Source organism: Erythrolamprus reginae, chromosome 6 (genome assembly GCF_031021105.1).
Source record: "Erythrolamprus reginae isolate rEryReg1 chromosome 6, rEryReg1.hap1, whole genome shotgun sequence".
NCBI lineage: Eukaryota > Metazoa > Chordata > Lepidosauria > Squamata > Dipsadidae > Erythrolamprus > Erythrolamprus reginae.
In genome coordinates, this window is record NC_091955.1 from 20895564 (window position 1) to 20907934 (window position 12371).

The following is a 12371-nucleotide window of genomic DNA, read 5'->3' on the forward strand; positions in this document are numbered from 1 at the left end:
CTCACTGCCTGTCCCTTATCTTACCTTAGAAGAATGACTAGAAGGTGAAAGGAGATCCAGAGTAAAAGTATTAATTCATAGCCATAGCTCTTTGATATGTGATGTCACTTCCAGGCAGTATAAAGGAAGAATTTTGGGAAATGGGGGTGTGGACTTTCAACGTTTCTCATTCATGGAAGAGCTGAGAAACTGGCGTGCCTGAAAAGAAATCCTTCCGAGGTGGGTAAAATGAGGACCCGGATTGTGGGGGCAATAGCCTAGCTCTGTTCAAAAGTGCTATTGCTAACATGTTGTAAGCTGCCCTGAGTCTAAGGAGAAGGGCGGCATAAAATTGAATAAATAAAGAAATAAAATAAATAAAAGAGGCAGTCTAATAACTACACTATTCAGCTCCCCCTCTCTGTGTGTGTATGTGCATATATATATATATATATATATTTGTTTTTTCTGTCGAATCACCCTGGTACACCCAAACATGGGACGGAGCACACAGCTTCCTTTTTGCCTATTGGCCCCTTTAGGGGCCATATACAAGGCAGATAAAAAATTTATAGCCGACAAACTATATATGTGTAACATATTTTTGCTGATAATGAAAAGGAAGGGAGACTAGTATAGATCTATTTCGAGACCTTTTGCTCTCTTCAGGTAGACATACCTTTACCCCCGGAATGTGTGCGTATTTAATATTCAATATACCAGGGTGATTCAACACAAAAAAACCCCATGTAACCATTCCCTGGTACAGAGCTGATGGGATTGGATACTGTAGCCTAGAGATTAATTCTCTGCCTTACAAGGCAAAGGTTGCAGGTTCAAGTCCCAGTGGGTATGGCTAGCTGATGAGGCCAAATAAGGCCGAAATAGATCTATCCTAGTCTCCCTTAATTTTCAAATTCAGCAAAAAAACATGTGACACATACAGATAGAATTGTCAGCTATCAATAAAATTAACTGCCTTGGAAACGGCCCTGGGTTGGGCCGAGAGGCAAATAAGGAGCTGTGATGTTCCTTCAATACACCCAGGGTGATTTGACACAAAAATATGTAACCCTTCCCTGGTGCAAAGCTGAAGGGATTGGATACTGTAGCCTAGAGGATAATTCTCTGCCTTACAAGGCAAAGGTTGCAGGTTCAAGTCCCAGTGGGTATGGCTAGCTGATGAGGCCAAAATAAGGCCGAAATAAATCTATCCTTGTCTCCCTTAATTTTCAAATTCAGCAAAAAAAAACATGTGACACACACACACACACACACACACATATATATATATATATAAAGAAATGCTTGATAATTCTGAAAGGTCTTTCTGAATAAAACCCCCTTCAAACTGCTCTGTGACTTTTAAAGCTATCCTTAATTTAAGAGCACAACTAAACTAATTATCCCGAACATCAAATACTGTGCAGAAATCTATTAATTAAGCATTTTTTGCTTTTCTTCCTTTGTAAAGTAACTCTGGCTTTATTAGCTTAGCTTCCCACTTTAATTGGGGACTAATGATGGCGCCTTTGCACAAGAATTTTCACTGCAGCTATCTTGGGGCAAGTAAACATCTAAATAGGATTAGATACTCGGGTTAAGGAAATCATTATTAAAAGGATATTCAGTTACAATGTCACTTGGTTAAGTCAACCTTGGGGCTTCACATTTATTTTATTTTATTATTTATTTTATTTATTTATTTTGTCCAATACACACTGAGGGTTTTATATACACATAGTAAAATACATGATGAAGGTTATAGAGGAGATACTCATAGTAAAATATATCTAAGAAAGAATAGAAAAGAAGATATAGTAATGAAAGAATAGAAGAAGAGATATAGGAATAGAAGAAAGGTCTAGGAGATATAGGAGAGCAATAGGACAGGGGACGGAAGGCACTCTAGTGCACTGGTACTCGCCCCTTACTGACCTCTTAGGAATCTTGATAGGTCAACCGTAGATAATCTAAGGGTAAAGTGTTGGGGGTTTGGGGATGACACTATGGAGTTCCACGGTTCGACAACTCGGTTACTGAAGTCATTTTTTTTTACAGTCAAGTTTGGGGCGGTTAATATTAAGTTTAAATCTGTTGTGTGCTCTTGTGCTGTTGTGGTTGAAGCTGAAGTAGTCGGTGACAGGCAGGACGTTGTAGCATATGATCTCGTGGGCAATACTTAGATCTTGTTTAAGGCATCTTAGTTCTAAACTTTCTAGGCCCAGGATTGAAAGTCTAGTCTTATAGGGTATTCTATTTCGAGTGGAGGAGTGAAGGGCTCTTCTGTTGAAGTATCTTTGGACATTTTCAAGGGTGTTAATGTCTGAGATGCGATATGGGTTCCAAACAGATGAGCTGTATTCGAGGATGGGTCTGGCAAAAGTTTTGTAAGCTCTGGTAAGTAGTGTGAGATTGACAGAGCAGAAGCTACGTAGGATTAAGCTGCTCTGTGACTTTTAAAGCTATCCTTAATTTAAGAGCAGGACTAAACTAATTATCCTGAACATCAAATACTGTGCAGAAATCTATTAATTAAGCATTTTTTGCTTTTCTTCATTTGTAAAGTAACTCTGGCATTATTAGCTTAGCTTCCCACTTTAATTGGGGACTAATGATGGCGCCTTTGCACAAGAATTTTCACTGCAGCTATCTTGGGGCAAGTAAACATCTAAATAGGATTAGATACTCGGGTTAAGGAAATCATTATTAAAAGGATATTCAGTTACAATGTCACTTGGTTAAGTCAACCTTGGGGCTTCACATTTATTTTATTTTATTATTTATTTTATTTATTTATTTTGTCCAATACACACTGAGGGTTTTAGTGGGTATATATCTATATACACATAGTAAAATACATGATGATGGTTATAGAGGAGATACTCATAGTAAAATATATCTAAGAAATAATAGAAAAGAAGGTATAGTAATAGAACATATCAATGAAAGAATAGAAGAAGAGATATAGGAATAGAAGAAAGGTATAGGAGATATAGCAGAGCAATAGGACAGGGGACGGAAGGCACTGTAGTGCACTTGTACTCGCCCCTTACTGACCTCTTAGGAATCTGGATAGGTCAACCGTAGATAATCTAAGGGTAAAGTGTTGGGGGCTTGGGGATGACACTATGGAGTCAGGTAATGAGTTCCCCGCTTCGACAACTCAGTTACTGAAGTCATATTTTTTACAGTCAAGTTTGGAGCGGTTAATATTAAGTTTAAATCTGTTGTGTGCTCTTGTGCTGTTGTGGTTGAAGCTGAAGTAGTCGCTGACAGGCAGGACGTTGCAGCATATGATCTTGTGGGCAATAATTAGATCTTGTTTAAGGCGTCTTAGTTCTAAACTTTCTAGGCCCAGGGTTGAAAGTCTAGTCTCGTAGGGTATTCTATTTCGAGTGGAGGAGTGAAGGGCTCTTCTGGTGAAGTATCTTTGGACATTTTCAAGGGTGTTAATGTCTGAGATGCAATATGGATTCCAAACAGATGAGCTGTATTCGAGGATGGGTCTGGCAAAAGTTTTGTAAGCTCTGGTAAGTACTGTGAGATTGACAGAGCAGAAGCTACGTAGGATTAAGCTGCTCTGTGACTTTTAAAGCTATCCTTAATTTAAGAGCAGGACTAAACTAATTATCCTGAACATCAAATACTGTGCAGAAATCTATTAATTAAGCATTTTTTGCTTTTCTTCATTTGTAAAGTAACTCTGGCATTATTAGCTTAGCTTCCCACTTTAATTGGGGACTAATGATGGCGCCTTTGCACAAGAATTTTCACTGCAGCTATCTTGGGGCAAGTAAACATCTAACTAGGATTAGATACTCGGGTTAAGGAAATCATTATTAAAAGGATATTCAGTTACAATGGCAGGCACTTGGGGCTTCACATTTCAGAGAATATCACAGCAATTAGCATGTTTACATGTAATCTTGCCCCCCACCTCCCTTGATGTTTTGCAATGACTTTCTTGCGCTATTTGTTAAAATCCAAGTCCCAAAAATTTCTTAGTGCTGCATTATTTATTTTGAGCAACATTAGCTTCCCTTTTATTTTTAATTTACTGGAAAAACTTACTGCACAAGACCTGAAAAGAACATTATTCACTTTAAATGTTCATTGCCAAGAAACTAGAGCCTGAACATGCTTCTTCATAAATTTAATTAAGATAGACCCCCAGCATCTCTTATAAGCGAATTTTCTCTGTATCTTGCATAATCACTTAATGGTTATTTAAAATGCCACTGTTTTTATTATTATTATTATTATTCAAGTGTTTTTATCAGTCATCAAAAGATTATAGCAACACAGATCTCTAGGGGTTTTTTTCATTTTCACTTAATGATTCTTGAAAGTCAATGTGTCTATATTGCCACTTTACTGCTGTAAAGATACTTTCAGGGTTATTTGGAAAGCAGGAAAAGACCCTAGTTTAATCCTAGCTGTTTGTAGTAGATTCCATTCACAATTACTAAGTTCAGATGACCACACTAAGCCATAACATGGTTGGATTGCTTTTGGCTTAACATGCAATTTGAACTCAGATATTAACTAATTTATAGTTTAACTTGATATCTGAACCAGATATTACCCAAATCAGGAATAGTATGTGATCCCGCCTCTCTTGATCCTGGGTGTTAAGATATTTTAAATATAATAATAATAATAATAATAATAATAATAATAATAATAATAATAATAATAATAATCCAAAGTGCAGACTCTGTAAAGAAACAGATGAAACAATCGATCACATACTCAGCTGCTGCAAAAAGATCGCACAGACTGACTACAAGCATAGACATGATGCTGTGGCACAGATGATCCACTGGAACTTGTGCCGGAACTACCATTTACCAGTGGCAAAGAACTGGTGGGATCATAAGCCTGAAAAAGTGGTCGAAAATGAGCAAGCAAAACTACTGTGGGACTTCCGACTCCAGACTGACCGAATTCTGAAGCATAACACACCAGACATTGTGATCGTGGAGAAAAAGAAAGTATGGATCATCGACATCGCAATCCCAGGAGACAGCAGAATTGAGGAGAAACAGCTAGAGAAATTAGTGAAATACGAAGATCTAAAAATTGAGCTGCAACAACTCTGGCATAAGCCCGTGAAAGTGGTCCCAGTGGTACTTGGCACGCTGGGCGCAGTACCAAAGGATCTCAGCAGACATTTGAAAACCATCGGAATTGACAAAATCTCCATCTGTCAATTGCAAAAGGCTGCTTTACTGGGATCGGCAAACATAATTCGCCGCTACATCACGCAGTCCTAGGTGCTTGGGAAGCGCCCGACTGGTGATGAAATACGAAATCCAGCATAGTGATCTCGTTTGCTGTGTTGTACTGACATAATAATAATAATAATAATAATAATAATAATAATAATAATAATAACAACAACAACAACAACAACAACAACAACAGAGTTGGAAAGGACCTTGGAGGTCTTCTAATCCAACCCCCTTGCTTAGGCAGGAAACCTTACACTATTTCAGACAAATGGTTATCCAACATCTTCTTTAAAACTTCCAATGTTGGAGCATTCACAACTTCTGGAGGCAAGCTGTTCCGCTGATTAGTTATTCTAACAGTCAGGAAATTTCTCCTTAGTTCTAAATTACTACTCTCCTTGTTAAGTTTCCATCCATTGCTTCTTGTTCCACCCTCAGGTGCTTTGCAGAATAGTTTGGTTGCCTCTTCTTCAACTCTGGGAGTTATTTATTATTATTATTATTATTATTATTATTATTATTATTATTATTATTTATTGGATTTGTATGCCACCCCTTTCCGCAGACTCGGGCCGGCTAACAACAATGATAAAAAACAACATGTAACAATCCAATTTAATAAAACAACTAAAAACCCTTATTATAAAAACCAAACATACACACAAACATACCATACATAACTTGTAATGGCCTAGGGGAAGGAATATCCTAACTCCCCCATGCTTGGCGACAAAGGTGGGTCTTGAGTAATTTGCGAAAGACAAGGAGGGTGGGGGCTGTTCTAATCTCTGGGGGAGTTGATTCCACAGGGCCGGGGCCGCCACAGAGAAGGCCCACCAAACAACATTGGGACCCAGAGGACCCAGAGAAGGCCAACTCTGTGGGACCTTATCGGCCGCTGGGATTCGTGCAGTAGAAGGCGGTTCCGGATGTATTCTGGCCCAATGCCGTGTAGGGCTTTAAAGGTCATTACCAACACTTTGAATTGTGACCGGAAACCGATCGGCAGCCAGTGCAGGCAGCGGAGTGTTGCAGAAATGTGGGCGAATCTAGGAAGCCCCACGATGGCTCTCGCGGCCGCATTCTGCACGATCTGAAGTTGAAGCCCACAAGCCTTAATGTTACTAACTTTGGGGACCCCTGTCTTAGAATTATGGGACTGAAAAAGACCTTGGAGGTCTTTTAATTCTTGTTCTTTTGTATGAGTGGCATATAAAAAACAATCTCATTATTTTAGTTTCATTATTGTAGCCACCACCCCTCTTTTAGAGAATCTTTTAAAAATATTTTATTTCCCTTTTCACTTTCTCATTTTGGACAAGAGTTTCAACTGCTGTTGATTCTGGTGTGTACAACATCTGTTTCAGCCAGTGGGAGTTGCTTTTTGTGATATTGGCATTCAGTGGTTTATTTCATAGCTGTTTGAAGGAACATATGGTCCTTGATAGAACTGAGTGGGAATATTCCCTGACACACAGTATAGTTGAGGTCATGCTAAATGTAACATATTTCGCTCTAGGGGTGTTATTAAATCCCACCAGAGTTATTTTTAATGCTTATACAATAAACTGTAAATTCAGTCTCTGAGACAAATAGCTTACTTTCAGTCAGGATGGAAACTGCAAATTCATCATCTGCAATTTCTTCTGTGGGCATACTAAAATATGTTTGAGTGTATGTTATCATTCAAGTTCATATGGACACTTCCTAAGGAGTTACTATAGCAACTTTTTACCTAAAATACAGTGGTTCAACTGTTTATACCTATGCAGTTAGAATTAATAAGTGGAAAAGTTTTCAATTAAAAAAAACATTAAAGCAAAGCAATGTCACTGTATTTTATTTACAATATTTCTAAGTATCCATAACGTGAGTAGTCAGATGGATGTAGATTTTGCATAGTTCAAAAATAACCTGTAGTAAGTGCTTTGGTAGGATTTCCAAATGTGGTTTGGATGTAGGGGAGGAAAAAAAGCACAAAGCAATAATTCCTGGCTGACATTTTTGGCTTATCTGAATATTGGGGTTGTTGTTGGGTTTTTTTTTTTTTTGCCAGGTCTAGTAGCTTTAGTATTCAAATAATTTAATCTTAAAACTAATATCAAGAAAATGGATTGCATATAATAAAGATATAGTACAAAGCTGAGCACCTTCACAGAATATTTCTGAGGGTCTAGAGCAGTCTCTGAAAAAGATCATAACATAAAATAATTGTTTTGCACCTGTTCTTAATTTAATTAAACCTTACGCCTTAATTTGGACTTAAGGGAAAACTGTTACAAGCAATAATTCTTACTAAATTAGCAGTCGCTCATTATTTCACAGCTAGAACAGCAAAAACATTGTCAAATGTGTTTTTGCAAAGCATTAAAGAAAGGCATCTAGAATAGCAGAACACCTATAAACATATGTGTATCATTAGGCGAAAAATGAGGTTTTCATTTCTTTTTTAAGAGGGATCCTCTTTCCCTGATATAGTGAGATGCAAGATACAAATCTGAGACAAACATTTCAAACATATTGCAGCAACAATTCCCACTAATTCAAAATCACATCATCCCATAGTGAAGTGAGAGAACAGCAATAAACTGATTTATCTTATTAGAGAAAATGTACAGTGGAACTAAGTAAGTACAAATATAGAAATAATAAAATCAAAGTATGTATGGGGTGGTAAGAAACCAGAAAATCAACTAATATTGAGATTAAGCATGAAGCAATCCCTTTAAAAAAATTGTGATGCATTCCAAAGCTCTATCACTCCCACTCTATAATTTTTAAGTAGAAAAAAACAAAACAAAACAAAAACCCAAAATTAGATTATGCCAAAGTACTAATCCAATGCTGCCATCTAGTGGGCATTTTGGTTGGCAAAAGACTATATTAGAGGCTTTTAAAATTTTGAAGTGTTAACTCCTTTCCCATATTTTAGGTATGCTAAGAAATACAGTTCCCAAAACATCATGTGATTCAGCAGGTCAAAAAAGATTAATGTTGCCTTAAAATGTAGTATTATGCATAAACTATATATAATATACTCAGTGATGGGCTCCTACGGGTAAAGTCAAATACTCAGTACCAGTAGCAAAATTTTGATTATTTTTTTTCTTTCTTTCCCTTCTGGGCTCTGGGTATGTTTTTCCTATCACAATAAATGAGGCTGAATAGGTATAATTTTAGAAGAGCTGTGTAGATAATCAAATATGTGTGTGTATGTGTGTGTGCGTGCATCAAATCAAATCAAATCAAATCGTATGTTTGTGTGTATGTTTGCTTTTAATAATGGGGTTTTTAGTGTTTTTTAAATTATTAGATTTGTTCTTACATTGTCTTTGTTATTGTTGTGAGCCGCCCCGAGTCTACAGAGAGGGGCGGCATACAAATCTAATAAATAATAATAATAATAATAATAATAATAATAATAATAATAATAATAATCTAATCAAATCAAATCAAATCATAAACAAACAAACAAACAAACAAATAAATACTCAAGGCCAAAAATCAGCTGTTTAGTGCGTGCTTGCATACTGGAGCTGACATAGGGCAATGTCTTGTGTGCCCTCCAATATGGCTCCGTGTGCCATCTGTGGTACGAGTGCCATAGGTTTACTATCACGGATCTATACAGTAAGAACCAAGAGATGGAAACCTGGATATGGATAGCTCTCAAAATTGGATCCCATGCCAGAAGATCTCTTTCCAGTTGCAGCCCTATTTGGACAGGGAGTCATTGCTCACAGTCGCTCATGCCCTCATCACCTCGAAGTTCGATTACTGCAATGCTCTCTACAGGGGGCTATCTTTGAAAAGTGTTCGGAAACTTCAGATCATGCAGAACGCAGCCGCGAGAGCCATCATGGGGCTTCCAAGTTTTGTCCACGTTTCTTCAACACTCTGTGGCTTGCATTGGCTGCCGATCATTTTCCGGTCACAATTCAAAGTGTTGGTCATGACCTTTAAAGCCCTACATGGCATTGGACCAGATTACCTCCGGGACCGCCTTCTACCGCACAAATCCCAGCGACCGATAAGGTCCCACAGAGTTGGCCTTCTCTGGGTCCCGTCAACCAAACAATGTCATTTGGCGGTCCCAAGGGGAAGAGCCTTCTCTGTGGTGGCCCCGGCCCTCTGGAACCAACTCCCCCCAGAGATTAGAACTGCCCCCACCCTCCCTGTCTTTCGTAAACTACTCAAGACTCACTTATACTGCCAGGCATGGGGGAGTTGAGATATTCCTTCCCCCTAGACCATTACAATTTATGCATGGCATGTTTGTGTGTATGTTTGGTTTTATAATAAGGGTTTTTAGTTGTTTTAGTATTGGATTGTTATATGCTGTTTTTATCATTGTTAGCCGCCCCAAGTCTGCGGAGAGATGCGGCATACAAATCCAATAAATAAATAAATAAATAAATGAATGAATGAATGAATGAATGAATGAATGAATAAATAAATAAATAAATAAATAAATAAATAAATAAAATAATGATATGGAAGAATAAAAGCAGCAGCTGGAGTGGAAATATGCCAACATATCTTTCTGTGGTACCCAAAATGAAAACCAAGGAAGCTTGTACACAGTCAAGGGCTACCAAAATTTTTACCACTACACTGTGGACGTGGCTTTTGCAGGATGCCCTGCATTTTCTTTCAACATCTTTCAGTGCAAATTGCGTGCTCTGGGGTGGAGCTCCATTTTTGCTACCCCATTGCGTTCCCACCCATCTGGGTAGTAGCCCACCCCTGCTTGTGCAACATAAAACCCTCCTTTTTTTCCCTTTGTGTTGCAGGCTTATCTGCACTGTTGGTCACCCCATCACCATAACAAGCAGGTAGCTATTTCCGAGGATGCAGAAGCGGAAGACATTCCAATCTATTAAACAAGATTTTCCCAACATAAGAGAGGAGCAGTTTAAATACTAAACACAAATACGCCTTAAGATTAATCAATAAAAACCTTCTAACTAAATAGTTTTAGAGAACATAAATGATCATAATATTATGATTAAATACAATGTGTTTATTGATTTGTTAATTCATTATTTTTGCTCGGTTTTTTATTGCTCATTAGTCTTTTTTATTGACTCTGCTGAACAAACTTGGATGCAGCCATGGGATTTAAAAAAACAAACAGATTATTTGATTTTGCCAATCTGAGCTCTTTTCCCTCAAATATATTTTATTGGCACGTTTTATCTGCAATATTGTAGTCCTAAGGAAAAAAGGAGCCTCTGTTACCATTTTTCCATCTTCACCCAGCTTGTATTTTTTCCATGCTTGGGAAATAAATAAAACAAACCATGAAAAAAGATATTAATGGGGGGGGATAGCAAGAGTTAAATCCTCATTGAGTAAATATGCATCCAGGGAAAATTATAAACTTCCTGTTTGGTTATTGTGAAAAATATACATTTAAAAAATAATAATGAAGAGAAACAAATATTTATTCTCGTTTTCACCTTGTATGAGTAGGTTCCATCTTTTTTCTTCTCTTCTGGAATATGGCATTTTAAAGAATAATTTGAAGGGGGAATAGATTGATTCCTTGTGAAATTATCCTTAATAATTAAGAAAAGTCTGAAAAAGATTACATGCCTTTACTTTCCAGTCCTTGGATACTCAAAGAACAAAAACTGTAATAAGCAGAGCTCTCAGACACTGGTATGGTGAAACTTACCTGAATTCCTTATGAAAGGAAAATATTTCAATATTCCCAGGTTCTACATCTAGTTCCACTTATTTTAAATGGCGACAAAACCTTCCTTCCCTTGTTGTATATATCCCAAGGAGGGATATATGGGGTGTTCAGGGAGGGGGTAGCACCTCTAGTGTAGAGGGCATGTTGTGTCTTTTTACAGCTGTTCATTTTAGGGCAGCTTTAAGGACAGCTTATCCACCTTTTGTCCTCACCTGTCACTCAGGTCTCACCTGTGGCTCCTAGCAGCTGTAGCATTTGCAGTGGCCACACCCCGGGCAACAGCCTCAACAAGCTAGCCCAGGGGTAGTCAAAGTTGGCTTTTCTATGACGTGAGCTTCAACTCTCAGAATTCAATTCAATTCAATTTATTAGTTTTGTATGCCGCCCCTCTCCGAAGACTCGGGGCGGCTCACAACAATAATAAAAACAGTATAACAATGGAACAAATCTAATAATAAAATTAGATTAAAACCCCCAACAATTTAAAAACCATACAACACATACATACCAAACATAAAATATAAGAAAGCCTGGGGGAGATGTCTTAATTCCCCCATGCCTGGCGATATAGGTGGGTCTTGAGTAACTTGCGAAAGACAAGGAGGGTGGGGGCCGTTCTAATCTCCAGGGAAAGTTGATTCCAGAGGGCTGGGGCCGCCACAGAGAAGGCTCTTCCTCTGGGGCCCGCCAAACGACATTGTTTGGTCGATGGGACCCGGAGAAGGCCAACTCTGTGGGACCTTAGCAGCCGCTGGGATTCGTGCGGTAGAAGGGGGTCCCAGAGGTATTCTGGTCCAATGCCATGAAGGGCTTTAAAGGTCATTACCAACACTTTGAATTGTGACCGGAAGCCGATCGGCAGCCAGTGCAGGCCACGGAGTGTTGTAGAAATGTGAGCAAATCTAGGAAGCCCCACGATAGCTCTCACGGACGCATGATTGGCTCAGAAATTCTGGGAGTTGGAAGTCCACAAGTCATAGAAGAGCCAACGTTGCCTACCCTAGGGCTAGCCAAACCAGGTTGAGAGTAACCATTGGGTCATTGATCTTCAGTGAGATAGGGACTTGTCTATCCTAAGCATGTGAAGACAGATTCCAGCGGACTGAGCGGATAAAATCTACTAGAATAGGACAATGGTCATGAAGACGGTCTCTGCAAGCGATGTGGTGCGCTAAGAGCACGGCAAGATATGAAAGACGCCCTGATCAACCACTGTGCCCAGCCCATCTCCAACTGACTTGACTCTTGTCCTGCTATTGGGGCAAGATGGAATCTGGGAAGAGAGAGTGAGGCTGACTAGTGAGGAGGAACTGGGGGAGTGCCGCGGTGGGGGAGGATGTACGGACTCGACCAGCGGGAGAAATCTTAGGCCGCTTGCCCGCGCCTGCATCGTGCTCAGTGGCGGCTCGTGCTTTTCCTCTGGCAGCCCCAAAGCGCTTCCTGACTCGATAGAA